Raw genomic sequence first — 15073 nt, forward strand, 5'->3', positions numbered from 1 at the left:
ATACTAAATAAGTCTAGTAGCAAAATAGCGTATATATTTAGTTTCAGAAATTCGAATTTGCGCAATATGGGTACCCGATTAAGTGGGAAGGATACGTAATTAGCTATCTTACGCTTAGATTAGAGGTGGCAAATTCAGTAAGTAAATTGTGGTCAAATCTGATGAATATTGATAGTGCTTGAGTGATTAGTTCGTCAGCCGAATGTACAATATCAAATGTATGAATTTTCAAGTAGATCACAGAAAATCTTACCCTCTCAAAGTTGATCAAAAGATTTCTTTTTAGATATATTTTTCGAATTAGATTAATAATCTATCAGTTATTAAGTTACATCTAACAAAAAAATATAGGAACCAAACATCGCAAATAAACAAGACAAAAAGATCTAAATGATTATAAACAAATCTGATGCATAAAGAAGAACACCTTTTTAGCAATACTATGATAAATTAAAGAGGCATACTAAATGTTCATGTCATGAACATTTTTCGATATGCTTTAAAGCAAAGTTATGAGGTATGATTTAGAATACTTTGACTGATACTGACCGAGATTGGCTTATAATTTTGTATGTCATTTTCGTAGTATTTATTTTCAACGATAGGTTGAAAACAATAGCGGATTTGCGAAAGGCCAGCAGGAATGGAATCGGGGCCTACCGATATTTTTCCTTCAGTTTTCCTTAACATACAATATATGGTCTGAATTTTAACTCGAAGTTGCGTCGTAGACTGTTTGGAAGTAGCTCGCAAATTCATTCGCTATCTCTCCTGAAATTTAAAAATTGTATGTCATATGAACGTAAAAGCCAAGAGACTATTAATGTTATAAATCTTGAACGGCCGGTCTGAGTCTTTATAAATAAAAATCTTGTTGTATAATATCGACAAGCGCAGCAGTATAGAATGCGAAATAACAAGTGCGAGGTTGCCAAATTTTTACTGGTTTAAAATCTGAATATTTTAATAAAAATGCAAACAGAAATAAATTAAGGCAAATACATCACAAACTTTTGTTATTGGGACAAAATACAGTTCGATTAAATTAATAGCAAGTATATGCGAGACTAGCAAATTTTCGAATCAAAATTTCTTCCCCTTAAGAAATTGAAAAATTTAGATTTTTATGGCATTTACATTAAAAAATATACTGTATGTATTTAAATGCCATATACAAATATTCAACGTAAAAAATAAAAAATATTTTTGTTAAAAAAATTGATATAAATACAAAATAAGATATTACCCATTTAAGGGTAAATGTTTTTTATATGTAGGTAGATACATATATGTAAGTGTACGTATGTTTAATTATTTATTTTAAATTCGGCATTTTTATTATAAACAAATATTTCATCAGCTTTATGGAATATATAAAGCACGTCGTCGCTAAAGTTTTGCAGAAGATGTAAAATGATTTACAGACACGGATTTGAGAATCGGAGTGGCATCTGTAAAAGTTTTCAATCTTACGTGTGGAGTTCGGAAAGGGAGGGACTGTTGCAATAAAATTTAAAACGACTCCGACACTGTAATAAAATTTAAACTTTCTTCTTTTGCATGTAGGTATGAAGTCTGCGAGGCAAAACTACACTTTAGCACACAGATACGATGGAAAGAAGCAGCACTCGAGACAAGCTCGCGATACGAGTCAGAAATGGAATGCCCAAACTCGATAAAATAGTGAAACTTTCAAAGGCGACTGTCTCAATTTTACGAATTTGGCTCGAATCGAATCATTAGTGCCGCTTGTTCGACGGATTAAACTACTATATTATTTTTAATATTGGTTTAAAGAAAGCCATTAATGTAATAGTCATTTCAGTGTTGCGAGAATCTTAGATAATTATGGAAAAAACTCATTTGGTAAACGAGACACATGGCGGCCGCTCGAATGTGACTACGTTGGAAACTATGTTGCCATAAAACTACAGCTTCGGTCTGGTGTAGTCATCTTTATGAGCCTTGTCGGGGACACCTGAAGGGGGCTTAAGAAGTAATGGCGTTCTTCATAGACAGGGGTAAATAATTTCGGAATTAAACCGCAGTAAATATAAATTTTATTTTAGCGAAAAATGAACGCGCTTGTTCGCCTGAAAATGTGTCTTTTAAAGATATCGCGAAGGAAATAATGTAGTGTTTTTTATTATATTATTTAATGTTGAGGAACATAATTATTTTATAAAACTACATAGTAGAGCATTCATAACGTTAGCGATGTTAATTTATTTATTTAGAATAATGCTTGTGTAGGATTAGTAAATAGGATTCGATATGATTATTTTTCAGAAAATGCAGAAAAAATGCAATAACAAAAACATCATTAATACAGAAAATGATAGAATTAAGACAATTTGGGTCGATATTTATGCATGGTAATTATATTATAGTTAATAATAAAAATATAAATAAACAAAAAGAATAGTAAAATATTTATTAAGACATAGGCGTATGTAAATATTACATTATTTATTCTTATATAAAATATTATTATAATTCTGACTAAAATATTAATTACATTTTTAATTAAAGGTCACTTTCCTTCACATTATTTTTTTTTATAATTTACAAAAAATGACAACGTCTTATCGTTTTATTTATAAATCATTTACATAAATATATTGACTCATATTTAATTCATCTGCCGAACGTATCTTTGGATAAGACCTAATATTTTAATCATTTTTAAGTGATTGCACCTTGCAATCCTTGCAAAGGGTATATGAACTTTTATAAAAAAGTTACATTTTTATAATATTTTTTACATTTTCTAAATTAATAAATAATATGCGTATATATTAAAATAGTTTTTGGTATTATATTGATGGTGTACGTTACGTCAATAAGGCCAGTAAATAATATATTTTCCTTGCTTGTATTTTCGTCTCTCTCTACGCTCATATTATACATTTTGTGTACGTATTTTTCTGCGAAATTACACAAGAAAATGTAGAATTCGTGACCGCGCCATAACATCGGAAGCCTTCTTTAAGGAGACTTGCTTACGCACATGTGCCGCACCAGTTCCAAGATCGGGACATTCAGGCCTTTGCGGTATCCCATCATGTGACACGCATAATCCATTCCAATCACGTATCCCGGCCACCCCAAGACTTGCATCCCTTATATTCCGCCGCCCTATTGCGATTTTTCCCAGTCCATCCAGACAAATTCCAATTTTCGTGAAACGCAAATTAAACATATTTCCGGACCCAATATACATAGTGTATTACATCAAGATATAAGAAAATAAGATTCTTATTAAATTCATGCTTCAGAACATCGTCATTGATTTATATGAAATATTTTAGCATATTAGGTTTACGTGCATTTATATATTGCGAAGTTTGTATTTGATACACAAAAGAAATACGAAAAGGGACACTAGAAAAAAACATGACAGGCTCTTCGTTTCATTTACTCAAATCTCATATTTTTCCTGTTCTTGACATTGGAGAATGAAACGTAGGAGCCGACTACGTTTATAAAAGTTAAGGGAAGTCTGAATGGCATTTCATTTGTCCAAAGACGTTTCTCTTCGTTGCATTTTCATATTAAATCCTACATAGCAAATTCGCTTCGATCCATAAAGCGGCACGAGATATTGTGCACAAAAAGCTTTACGAATGGATTCAATGAAAGGACGCGTATTCAAGTGTTACTAGTAATTATCAGCAAAAAATATATAATGTAATTAAAGAGAAAGGTTTACAATCACTGTAAAAGAACAAAGCTCTTCGCAAATTGCCGTCTAATTGTCTAGCAGCAGTCCGTCGGAATTCTTACGGCGAACCTGACCCACGTATTCTACCCCTTTCTGAGATGGACTTCAAACTTGCTTACTTTGCAGGGAAGTTTAATCAGTTTAGGTTTATTATTTTACATTTTATTTTGTATGTGTAGTAATTAATAATCTTATCAGATACTCTCGTAAACTCATAAGAAATTTTAAGTAAAATTAAAAAATATAACTTGTAAAATACATAACACTGTAGTACTATTTTACAAACAACGATAACACAGCAATGTATATTTTTTCATTTCATGCTGATTTCAGTTCAGATCTGATTTTATTTTTTTAATTTTCTGTTAGTAATTACAAAGTAGGTAGTAAAAAATCAGACTAAAACCAAAGTCTGTACAATTTTTATTTTTTTTTATATCACCTATTTTTTTTAGCTCGTGATAAGCAATTTTTATTTTGTAGCTGTATTAGACGCATAGTATGTGTTTGATAATCAATCATTGACGACGCATTTTATCACGTTCGGTGATTTATTATATCTAAAAAGTGATCTTATAAATAATTCGCATTAAAATATGCAATCTTTTAAAAGGCTTTTTGCGAGGATGTTTGAATAGTACAAATGATTCTAAGAGGTCCGCGAAGACATCGAATATTACAAGAAAGATGGACGTTGACCATAAATAAAAACGTGAAAAAAATGAAGGGTCTTGTGCTAAGTAATTGCCAAAGCACTACTACGAAAACTGTTGAATATACGGTTCATGTAAAGCAATTTTAAAACTTACTACAAGTTCCAATCATGAAACTAGTAGCAGTCAAATTTGTGAAATATAACAAATTCTCAAGAAATTGTTCAATAAAGTCATTTTTGAATATTCAGAATTGCTTAAACGCATTATATTAAATTAAATGGTTAGTAAAGAGTATTATCCAAAAAAAATTTCACATCATATGTGCGAGGAAATTTTAGAAAAACTGCCAGAATTGTATGATATTTTATTACTTAATTTTACCACATGTTCGTAAAAGCTTAGCCAAAACGACACCAGATACGGTATTCTACGTCTTATATCTGTTTTCAAAGATAAAGGGGATGTCAAAAGGGCAAACCATCTGCAACCAATGATGAGATAAAGATAAAATCGATAAATGGGTGCATTTCACAAGTGTTTTATAAATAAGATAAATGCTGTCAAGTGTGATTGATTTGATAGAACTCCTTTGAAAGTGAAAATAATAATATTAAAAAATCATGATGCTCACATTTTAAAATGTTATATTGAACAAAGTATATATTGAGTTTAAGTTTAATTTATAGTTGGTTTTAATTAGTTGGCTTGCATATATGACTAGTGGTTAGCTTAATTTATAATATAAAATATCATACACAAATTATTATTATTTCATCTTTACAGTTTATTGATAATAAATAGCGTCTTATCATTGTAAATGAAAGTTGACCATTGTGACTTTTAGAGACGATAAATCGACCTACTTCAATGGGGTGCTGTATTTGTTACCATATCAAAGATTGCATGCATTGACTTGAATGGACATTGGTGTAGTTATTAATGTGTAGGTGATTATATAATATATAAATACATTTATATGTATATCTATGCAATATGAATTGTATAATATACTCAATGGTAAAAACTCCCATTGGAAAAAATAAAAATTATACGCTTATCATTAAATTTATTGTAAAACTTTTCAGTCCATACACGTACATAGAAGTTTTTCGTTACTTTTTCAGATAAAACATTTCAATGTGAAACATAATCCAATGGAAAGCCCGCTACACGTCAGCCGATACAAATTGCGAACAAATGTGTGCGATTTCGCGTTGGCTTGAATAGAGCCATAATAAACTTTTGACACGTTTTTATTTTTTCTTCATATGTATATATCCCGCTTGGAAAATGCGGGTTTTCCTCCAGGGCCGTAGTCGGCGTGTGACAGGGCGTGCTCTGGCGGGTACGTGCCCGTTACGTTTGCAACAAACGAAACAACTTGAATACACCCCTAATATATTATTGACAGGGTCGTGCGCCCCTGGGGAGGCTCGAAGCAAGTCACCGCAGCACCAGTGACAGAATGTAAAGTGGAGATTGTACGGCAGGTCAAAAATACGAAGGGAATATTCAAGTATGGCGCACCGAAACAGCGTATGCTGGATGCTTACCGCGAATATTTTATAACAGAGGTCGGCAACGTGTTCGGCTACCTTTGTTTGTACGCAGTGCAACAAAGGTTGCTGACGCAAGAAAATATATTTTTTTCTATAAAATACTATATTTGTGCAAAGCTCTGCATTTCTAATAATATTTAAAAAAAATAATATATCATGATATAATTTTTTATATCATGTAAACAAAGACAAATACATGCTTTAATACAATTGAAAGCAATGGTAGCAAATTTAAAAAGTTATTCTGAGATAATTTGGCGAAATTGTAATTAAAAAAATCACTAATTGTCATTTCTCAGATACGATAAAAGTAATTGTAAAACGTCATAGAACGTTAAATAAACGTCATACACGAATGTGGGATTCAATTTTAACTAAATAAGCATTATTGAACTAAAGTGCTTAATATAAACTAAACTGAAAACATTCCCTTACCTTACGAATCTCCTAAATAAACCTTATATTATATTAACTAATTAAACATTAAATAGCTTTCTAACGTATTTATACCTAAACAAACTTAAACCACTTAATTAAACCTTACCAAAATTAACCTAATGTGAACTAAATAAATTTATCATATATAAAATATTATTTTTAATAAAAATATAATAAAATCATTACAATATTTTTTAAGAAGGTAAATAATTATTTTATTATCTACTCTAAAAAATCAATATCACATCAAAGTAATAATTTATTAACTTTGAGTTAATAAACATTTAATTTATAAGTTGTCATATATTTAATGTTCATCATTTGCGTTTTAATATTGTCTCGCGTAATAAGTATTTTGTATTATTATGACATATTTTTTTCCCTATCTCGATTAAGAAAATGGTTAGAGTAGAAAGTTTTATTGTGTATTATTTTAATTACTTCATTTCAAACGATACTCTTTATAAAAATATGTAAACTATCCATTTTATGCAGTTGATTTAAAAGTTAAGGTAAAGCTTGTGTGTGAAATGTAAATGTGGAGTAATTAAGATAAATATATGTTTAAATACATTAGGTTACTTTTAAGTACGTAAGAGTTATGTTTATTGCGTTACCAGTGCCATTTAAAAATTTAATTTTAATCATGTAAATAGTATGAAAAAATGAGCATAAATAAGATGTAATTTGCAAATGACAAACAGTATGCAAATAGAATACTATTTTCTATTGTGAATTTTTATTTAAAATATATTATTTTTTCTCATTAAAGTATTTAATACAATATATAATCTACATTATTCTGTCTGTAAAGAGTCATCCTAAGCGATTTAATCACTCTTTTATTTAACATTAGAGAGATTTTTTATTTAAAGATGGAACTTATTCACAAAACTTAAAGTAAGTTTTGTGAATAAGTTACATGTTTATTAATATTAATCTATGACTTACAGATTTTTTTATTTATTTTTCTGGAATTTATTAAAAAATATTGTATTAAATATCATATCATTTATATTGTATTAAATGTAATCTGAATAACAACCACTAGTAGTCACTGACTTGCAATAAATAAGAAGTATAATAAATATATATACATATTTTTGAAACATATAAATACTTCATTTTGATAAATATTATAGTATATTTAGAAATTTAATATGTTTTTTGCCCTTTATGTGTTGTTTAATGTGTAGTTATATATAAAATATTTATGTGACTTTTCCATGTTAAGACAAATTAAATTTTCCTGGAAAATTATTTATATTCTATCTATTTTTGTCAATGTCAAAAAAGTATGTTTGAAATCTATTCACAGTGTATCAAGAATATTTAACTTTAACCTAAGCTTTATATTCTTTTTTTATTTATATTTTTATTGTTTCAAACAAAGAGAAGCGCGTCCTTTGACCCTCTTTACTTTCGGGAAATGCACGTCTTTGAGATATGTGTGGCAAAGCGAATGCTTTATTCGTTTGTCGTGGGTTCTTAAATAAAATTATGCCTCATCCCCTGCGTTGCTTTATTTTTCCCTTTTTCCTCGCATATTTTTTTGCATATAATAAAATTAACTTTAGACGAGCGTAATGAGTTGAAAAAAATAGGGTTTTAATTACGCGATAAAGTCTTTTAAAGTTCCACAGAAACCTTCAAACTAATTTCACAAGCAAAGGGCACCGCGTACTTAACTTTGATATTTCAATACATCAATTTTAATCTGAATACATGAGACGTAGTCGCGATTTTGTAATCCCATGTCGCATTTTGCAAATACGCTACATATTACACACGTTACATACTTTTTCTGTGTATGTATATGAAATCGGATTAAAGATTTTCTTTCATATTTTATAAACCGAGTCACATATTCTCCTTTATTACGTTTCAACGTAGAAATTTCCCCAGCGATACAAAAATACCTTTCGGGTATCACTGATGTAGCGAAACGCCTTTTCAAAGGGAAAATCTAATCACGTGAAATATTCTTCTTATGACTCGCGTGTAGTATTATATAAGGTGACTAAAAGATTTGCCATTTATAAATAAAACCTTAATATAAAATAATCTACAATATCGCTTCAATAAAAAGCGACGTTGATTTAATGATCTCAGAAATATTAACCCAATTTCCAAAAAAGATAATGCACGTGTATGAAATTAGGGTTAATGCGTGCGGCCCTGGCGATATTGATGACACGTGACGATAAGGCAAACGTATATTTTATTTCAATTACATACTCACGAATTGAATTTTGTCATTTAATGTTTTTAATGACATACATAAGCAATTCAAATGGTTGAAAATTAATTAACGCTAAGCTTAACTACTAAGAACATCAAAACTAACCACTTCCTATACCGAACTTTTAGGCCGGCGATAGCGCAGTAGTTAAATTCTCTTGTTATTGAATAGAAGGTCTTAGGTTTGATTCCCGACGGTAACGAAATCTAAATTATTAATTTGCCCTATTCCGGTCGTTATCAAACATACATATTCTAATTGCTGCAAATCAGTGCTTATTTTGATTATTTAAAAATATTAATAATAAATTGGTGATTTTATACGAGTATAAAATATGGTATTGATTATTAGTCTTTAAAATTCTTAAAATCATTATCGTGTTTATATTTGAATGACAATAAAGATTAATTAGATATAGTATTAAAACATATTAATTTATTTAAACCACACTGTATAGTCATATAGAGAGAATAATATGCGTAAACTCTATGGATTTGTGGATCATTTTGCGCCCTCATTATGAAAACATTCTTTGGGATTTGGGGTTTGAATTCCCGAGGCTCGTTCGAAGCCTTTGTGTCTTTAAACTGGTTTTGGACTCAAAGCTTTGACGCTATACCTCTTTCGATTGTGTCGGCGTTGGATATTGTCAGACATTAATCACTTTCAGCGGTTGAACGTAAATAATCCTGTAATCTTTTGATAGTTTATTAGTTAGTTATTAAACGAATTGAAGCATTTGATTTTGTTTAAATGTCAAAGAAGACGGTGATAAAACACGATTTAAATTTAGCACAGATGTTGTTTTTTTATCCAGTCTAGATGCTGGAATAATAAGTATGCAAACTAAGATTTCTTTATAAGGTAAAAGCTTGCTTTTGTATGAAATGTTGGTTTTAAATGGCTGGGACACATCTAGTTTTAACTGAAAAAATCCAGATATGATCTTTTGAAACCGCGCCATGCCAAACCAAAAACCTTGTAGAAGCACACAATTATAAAATGCATTTGCTTTTCTTAGCCACAAGATAAGACGTCCATGTGTACGTTATAAGATAAATATAGGCAAAAGTGTTTGCACATGTTCTCGGGAGCTTTTCTAAAACGCGGACATGTGCTGGTCTTACTATGGCGTATCTTGATAGTGGCGCTTTCATAGGATAAAGTTCTAATGCGACAACTTTTCATCACCCTTTTTATGGCATCAGGTACTTGGGCCATAAACGAAACCATATATCTCTCCAGATATCAAAAACGTACCCGCAGTACACGAGATGTGACCGACGACTTTATCGCGCGGGTTATAATACTAGTTTCATAACATAAAATAAATCGTGACTAATTTTTATAACACGTGTATTATATCACATTTTTCTTCATTATATATAAACAACTACTATAAAACTGCCGTAAAATAGATATTTTTTACTTTTCCGACACTTTTTATATAGGGTAGAACTGCTATCATAACACATATCATCTGGAGGAGTCCCAGAATTCGGAGGCAACGATAAAGTTCTGATATAAGACTCTTTAATATCGACTTAAGTGCACTTAATGGTTTCCGATACGCCAGCATTATTCCCCAGACCCTAATATATTATAACAGAGCCCACAATTAAGGTAAAATCTAGCCAGCAGGCTCTTCGCTAAAATATCTTGAATGTTTTCAATATTAACGTATGGCCTAAAAACTCCATATAATGTGTAATTTAAATATTAATATATTAAATATATTTATAGGAGTGCTTAAGTTATTAATATGATTTTGCGTAAGAAGTAGTGTATATTATTACTAAAATTGATGGTGAAAAACTCAATTAACATACCATACATAATACATAGTCATAGAGTTACATTTTTTATTTTTGGATTGCTGCCCAATATAATGTTCCATCAATGTGTGCGAATCAACCGTTTGGTGATAGATCACTCAGTCTGCCTGCACATTGCCATATGTCAGGTTCGAGTGACTACTGTTTGCTGTTTGATTAATAGTAATTGTATCATGGGGATGAACAAGCGCATATGAATCGTTTTAAATGACACATGGGAGAAATTAAATACATGTAGAACATGATACACTTGTGTAAAAATAATATATAATGCGTCACGATCATTAGGCAAAAATAACATTCTATATTCAATATGAACGTACAATATTATTATGTACACTGAACGTTATCTAAAATGTTTCACTAGCTTCTAACGTAATCAAACATTATTTTTATGAACTAAAAAGTGTCACGTATTGTGCTTTACTTGCCAAATTACATTTTTTTCAGAAACATATTGTTTCGAATCATATTTTCGAGAAAATATGTCGTAAGCAATATATTAAATATTTAAAAAAAAAAAAAATGTATATTGTATATAAAATTAAGTTCTAATCACTGGACTAAATGTCTGAAAATCGGTGACATCTATATAATAAATTATTATGTTTATCATAATTTATTAATGATTAGACGCCACTTCAATATGCTCGGTGCAAAAAATATATGGTATACGATTTGATTGTCTGAATAATTTCTTTACGCTGTAACACTAATTGTTATGGTACAATAAATTTATTGCATTGTATTAATAAATAAATAAATAAAGAACTTTAATATTTGCATTGCAAAAATACAAATAATTAGATCACCAGATAGCTGTGGCAATCATCAAGAACTTCACGTTATAATTAAAAAGTAAAAAAAATGTACCTAAGATCGATTTTTCACTTATGCGCGATTTTATTTAGCTATTTCAATACGTATTCATTCAATTAGGATAATATAAAAAAATTAAGTAAATTAGTTATAATTTAAAATATTATTTATTTAAATAATTATTATAATTTGGTGTCCTTTTTATATAACATAAAATGCGTATATGTCTTCTGGGTATATACCGCTGGCGGTGCACTTGTTAATTAACTCGTCTTCCATTTAGAGATTCCCTCCGTTTCGCTTTTGAGCCACCACCATCCAGTCAGCTCTCAATTCAATTGCTCTAAATTTTGAAGCTAATTGGGCCGAGTGCCGAGTTTAATTATTGATAAACAGAAATAGCGCCAATCTACATTTTAATTATTTTAGTTCAAACGACTTTTACGCAGCTCAATTGACTGACTATAAAATATAATTATATATTGGATGTCAGTGTAAATAACGTAAATATTATCATAATATTTCTTATGAGAATGAAAGATTCTGCTTTTATTTTATTTATGTATTTAATAGGCATAACTTTTAATGGTTAAAAATTAAAATTATATAAGTTTTTTTTGTAGTTGGTTATTTATATATCATGCTACATAATTTACATAAAGTGAGTTTTTTTTAAATGTTTTTAACATAGTTATAAAATTTTATACTATTCCGAATATAATATTTAATTTAATACTTTAGTAATTGTTACAATCAAAATTGCAATTTTATTTTATTTTAACTTAACCAGCACGATAAACAAGTAGTATGAGTCACTGACTATTGACCTGAAAAAACCGTGTAAGAATCCCATATGGACTTTAGTGTTTTTAAATTTCTATCATATCTGGGAGATTAGAATTAGTGATTATTATATAATTATAGTTTCGAATAATTTTCACAGACAGGCCTACCGAGAGGGGTTAATTCCCGGGTTGCCCAAAACTAAAAATCTTCCTCAAATAATGATTCTGAACTAAACTACAGTTGTTTGAGATGTATCTATATACTGATGTATTTTATGTATTAATTACTTTAGCCCTTTTTACACATTATACAAGAAATAAAGAAGCCTAACAATGTCTTCGAAAGTAGTACTTTCACAAAAAAACATTATTATTCAAAGAGACAGATTGTAGTTTTTTGATGCAGCTTCGTTTGTGTTAAAATTTGTTTGCAAATTATTGTTGACTTTATTGTTTTTTAAATGTTTAAAAAATATTAGACACGAGAGGAAATATTTAACGAATATTAATTAGTAGCAGTAAATTTAGGCATTCGATCTGAAAATTCAGATCGAATACCTAAGAAAAAAGCAAAGCAATAATGAAAAATTAACAACAGTACCAGCTGAATTATATAAATTTAATATTTGTATAGATTTTATTATCAGTTTTTTGACAATCGGAATTAATGCAGCAAAATAAATAAATAAGATATTCTAGATAAAACAGTCTCACAATCTATCCCAAAAATATTTTTTAATATACGTCATTTCAGTAAAATCATATCAAAATATATATTCACCAGTAGATATATATTTTTACCAGTGAGAATATAAATTATATTTTGGTCAAAAGGAGAGCGCAAAAACAATTATCATTTCTCGGAATGCAAAAGTTCACGTCAAAAGCAATAAAATGGTGTCGACGCTGTAGCAGTGGGAATGCTCGGTAACGAGTTTTTTCAACGCGATGATACGGTTTTATTGCTTTTGACCTAGACTGGAAATTCACTATATGGCAACACTGAGCAGCAAATATAACTTAACTAGTTATTAGGTAAATATTATGAGTAGATATTTTAAATATTTTTTTATGCCTAATTAAAATATTTCACATAAAATATGATTTCAGAAAATATGTCGCAACTGTGGTTAATTTTTATATTTATTTGTAGCATTAAAAGTAAAAAACTCGTACCTATTATTATTAATTCAAGAAATACGATGTTAAAGAATATATTGTAGGTAAAATGACATTTTTGTTATAAGGTCCGGAATCACTCTCGGCGGCCCTGGGCACAAATTGGGTTAATCTAGATTTTCCTAATCTTACAGAAGACTATCGTGACGAATAATTAAAATCAAGTTAGGTCGTATATATTAGACATTGAAAATGTTCTAATAATGAGCTTCTTCAGCTCATAGAGAATATATAACATGCATTGAAAAAAGTTCAGAATAGCATAGTTCGTAACGTCTCGACTGGTAATCCAGAATATGTAGGTTCAAACCACGACAGCGGACAAAATTTAATTTATATAAAAAAATAATGCACTAATAGTAAAAACCGGCTCAGATGCAAAAGTGAAATCTTATATTTTTCATTGTATTGCTTATTTCATATATAAGATTCACATTCACACATGATATGTAATGAAATACAGTTAACTGCTTTATTATCATTTTTTTTTACAAATAAGCTATACAAATAAGTAAAAAAAAATACAAGAGAGAAAAAATAAAGAAAAAAATGAAAATGCAGATATATTATTATAAAAATAAAGATGCAAAAAAAGAGAAAAAGGTCAACAATAAAAAATATTTGTCATGAGTTTCGACAAAGGACCACAACAGAAACCAGAAATACATATTGCATTTTAATTTTAGAAACTTACAAAGTATTTCAGAAAAAACAAAGTTATAGTTGAAGTCTATATAACAATTATCATATCATGTTAACTATACATTAGATTGCTTATCAGATAGAGTTCTAGAACCACATTCGGATTCCTCATAAATATTAACCCATTACAAACAATAGACCTATAAAACAGCATACACAATAATTTAGCACACCCGTTCACTATACATTCAATTACTTCCGTAGCTTGTCAATTTCTGCGGTTCGCGTAAATACGAATTTTCCTACACATATCCATAAATATTAATTTCACAAATTGTATACACATTGTATGACAGGTATTCGTTATTAACGATGGCGGTACGATATAAAATAAATCATGGCATATTTCCGGTACTATTCTCGATTGGGCTATAATACATTTCGCATTGCACCTGAGGGAGGAGGCAGTGAGGATAGATTTTCCCATTTATAATTGTCTTCCTATCTCGATACACGTGCGATCATTACAAAACGTGTCGCCATGCACACATAAATCTGTGTTATTAAATTTTATGCGCTTCCGAGGTTATTTATTTGACGTTTAATATAAATCGGTGATGTAAAATGTGACCTATTTGATAAAAATAGTTATTTATATAAAAACACATTGTTAAATGATGCAGATGGGCACAATTTTTGCCGTATTGCTATGACATCAACAATATTTGAATAACGTATATTTTTTTAACTATTGAATTGTATAAATAAGACTTTCAATATAGGTTTAAAAATAAATATGATTTTGATACAGTCACAGAGCTTTTGATTATTTTAAAATTAACTATATAAATGTGATAGTATCTCTTTACTTAATTTGTAAGCTTTTCGTAATAATTAAAAATGGATGGTTTTTAAATCATATGTATAAGAATAATGGAATTAAAGTGTCATTATAAAGTTAGCCGACAATACGGTGTATTTTATAAAATTCATACGGCCTTTTATATAGAATCCTAATTAAAATTATATGCTATGTCTGTATTGTTTTAAAAGTCATGCGAAAATGCACAAACACTCGCGTAAGTCCGCGTGTGTGTATGTGTGTTTAATTTTATACTGCTCTCGGTTAAATTGTGTTCTGCGGAAAGACTATTACATTTCCACAGTTAACCTATAGGGGGAGCATTAACAATT

The sequence above is a fragment of the Plectrocnemia conspersa genome, unplaced genomic scaffold, assembly GCF_051122295.1.
Source record: "Plectrocnemia conspersa isolate PC_06_02 unplaced genomic scaffold, ASM5112229v1 ptg000013l, whole genome shotgun sequence".
Classification (NCBI taxonomy): Eukaryota; Metazoa; Arthropoda; class Insecta; order Trichoptera; family Polycentropodidae; genus Plectrocnemia; species Plectrocnemia conspersa.